We start from the raw sequence: 3,231 nt of genomic DNA on the forward strand, positions 1-3,231 counted from the left end.
CCCATGGTGGGCAGGTTTCAGTGGCGCTTCTGAGCTAAGACAGACTCAGAAGAAGGAAGAGGCTATCCACTTCTCAAGCAATTGGCCAAAGAAAACCTTTGAATGGCGGCGAAACACTATCTGATATATTACTGGAAAATTTTATGAATAGCCCTGAAACACCCTCTGATATAGTGCCAGAGATGAGCCCATCAAACCAGAAGGGACTCAAAATTTGACTGGGCAGGAGCTGACTCCTCAGAATAGAGATGACCTTAACAATATAGTGTAAAGCTTTCAGGACACCCATTGACTGATGTGACATGACCCCAAATGAATAAAAACAGATGCAAAAACCAAAAACAAATGCACTGCCATTAAGTTTGCTCCAACTCATAGCAACTCTTCCTTGGGTTTCTAAGTGGTATCACTACAGAAGTAGAATGCCCAACCTTCTTTACAAGGAGTGGCTGTTGAGATTGAACTGTCAACTTTCTGGTTAGCAGTCAAAAGCCTTAGGCACTACACCACCAGAGATCCATCCATTAATAATTTGAACATGAAATGTATGAAGTATGAATCTAGGAAAATTGAAAGTTGTCAAAAATGAAATGATACACATAAAGATCAATATCCTAGGCATTAGTGAGCTGGAATTGACTGGTTTGGGCCATTTTGAATCAGACTGCCATAGGATCTACTATACTGGTAATGACATGTTAAATTAAAGAGAAATGGTGTGGCATGCATCATTACAAAGAGTGTTTCAAGATCTGTCCTGAAGGACAATGTTGTCAGTGATAGGATAATATCCATACACTTACAAGGAACACCAGTTAATACTACTATTATTAAAATATACACACCACTATTATTAAAATATACACACCAACCACGAAAGCCAAAGATGAAGAAATTGAAGATTTCTACAAAATTCTGCAGGAGCTCTGGAGACATAGTATAGTCTGAAATTGACCGAACATGCAATCAAGATGTGTTGATTGTCACTGATGACTGGATTGCAAAAGTTGGAAGCAAAGAAGATTTACTGGTAGTTGGAAAACATATCCTTGGAGATAGAAATAATGTTGTAGATCACATGATAGAGTTTTGGAAGGCCAACGTCTTATTCATTACAAATACCTTTTTGCAACAACATACATGATGACTATATATGTGGACTTCACCAGGTGGGGAACACAGGAATCAGATTGATTACATTGGAAGAGGCAATGGAGAAGTTCCATATCTTCAGCCAAAACAAGGCCAGGAGATGACTGTGGAACAGACCATTAACTGCTCATATGAACATTCAAGATGAAGTTGAAGACAATTAGAACAAGTCCACCAGAGCCAAAATATGACCTTGAATACATCCCTCCTGAATTTAGAGACCATCTAAAAAGTAGATTTGATGCATTGAACACCTGTAACCAAAAACCAGAGAAATTGTGGAATGACATCAAGAACATCATACATGAAAAAAGCAAGAGGTCATTAAAAAGAAAAAAAGAGGAAGAAAAGACCAAAATAGATGACAGAAGAGACTCTGAAACTTGCCCTTTAGTGGAGAGTAGCTAAAACAAATGGAAGAAATGACAAGATAAAAGAGCTGATCAGAAGAATTGAAAGAGCAGCTCAAGAAGACTAAGCCAACTATTATAATGAAATGTACAAAGACCTGAGGTTAGAAAATCAAAAGGGAAGAACACATTAGCCATTTCTCAAGCTGAAAGAACTGAGGGAAAAAAAAAATAAGGCTCAAGTTGCAATATTGAAAGATTCTATGGGCAAAATACTGAATGATGCAGGAGACATCAAAAGAAGATGGAAGGAACATACAATCTCCATACCAAAAATAACTGGTCAATGTTCATCCATTTCAGGAACTGGCATATGATCAAAAAACAATGGTATTGAAGGAAGAAGTTGAAGCTACACTGAAGTAATTGATGAAAAACAAAGCTCCAGGAGTTGATGGAATACCCATTGAGATGTTTCAACAAATGGCTGCCGCACTGGAGGTACTCATTCAAGTATGCCAAAATATTTGGAAGACGGCTACCTGGCCAACTAATTGGAAGAGATCTATATTTGTATGCATTCCAAAGAAAGGTGATCCCACATAATGTGCAAATTATCAAACAATATCAATAATTTCACATGAAAGTAAAATCTTACTGAACATAATTCAAAAGTCGTTGCAGCAGTGTATTGACAGAGAACTTCCAGAAATGCTAGCTGTGTTCAGAAGAGGACATGGAATGAGGGATATCATTGCTGATGTCTGATGGATCTTAGCTGAAAGCAAAAAATATCAGAAAGATGTTTACTTATGTTTAATTGACTATGCAGAAACCTTCTAATGTATGGATCGTAACAAATTGTGGATAACATTGAGAAGAATGAGAATTTCAGAATGCTTGATTGTACTGATAAAGAACCTGTATACAGATCAGGAGGCTGTTGTTAAAACAGAACAAGGGGATATTGCATGGTTCAAAGTCAAGAAGGGAGTGAATCAAGGTTGTATCCTTTCACCATATTTATTCAAATTCTATTCTTAGCAAATAATCTGAGAAACTGGATTATATGAAGAAGAATGTGGCATCAGGATTGAAGTAAGACTTATTAACAACCTGTGATATGCAGATGACACAGCTTTGCTTGCTGAAAGTGAGGATGACTTGAAGCACTTACTTATGAAGATTAGAGGCTACAAACTGCAGTGTGGACAGTGTGCATTACACTTCAATATAAAGAAAACAAAAATCCTCACAACTGGTCCAATAAACAGCTTCACAATAAATAAAGAAAAGTTAGAAATTGTCAAGCACTTTATATTACCCAGTTTTATAATCAACTCACCAATGGAATCAGCAGTCAAGACATCAGAAGATGTATTTGCATTGGGTAAATCTGCTGCAAAAGACCTCTTTTAAGTGATGAAGAGCAAAGATGTCTACTTGAACACTAAGATGCACCTAACCCAAGCAATCAGTGAGTAAGCACCAGCCCGCCCATGCTTACCTTGCTCCCGGAGACCCGATCCCTCTCGGGAGGGTAACAAGGGAAGGTGTTTTCTTTATGTTGAGATGTAATCCATACTGCAGACTGTATTCTTCAACCTTCAGCAGTAGGTGCCTTAAGTCATCCTCAATGCTGTCAGTGATAGGATAATATCCATACGCCTACAAGGAAGACCCATTAATATGACTGTTATTCAAATTTATGCCCCAACCACCAAAGCCA

The sequence above is a fragment of the Orycteropus afer genome, unplaced genomic scaffold (genome assembly GCF_000298275.1).
Source record: "Orycteropus afer afer isolate SDZICR_OR568_19922 unplaced genomic scaffold, OryAfe1.0 scaffold00665, whole genome shotgun sequence".
In the NCBI taxonomy this organism is placed as follows: domain Eukaryota; kingdom Metazoa; phylum Chordata; class Mammalia; order Tubulidentata; family Orycteropodidae; genus Orycteropus; species Orycteropus afer.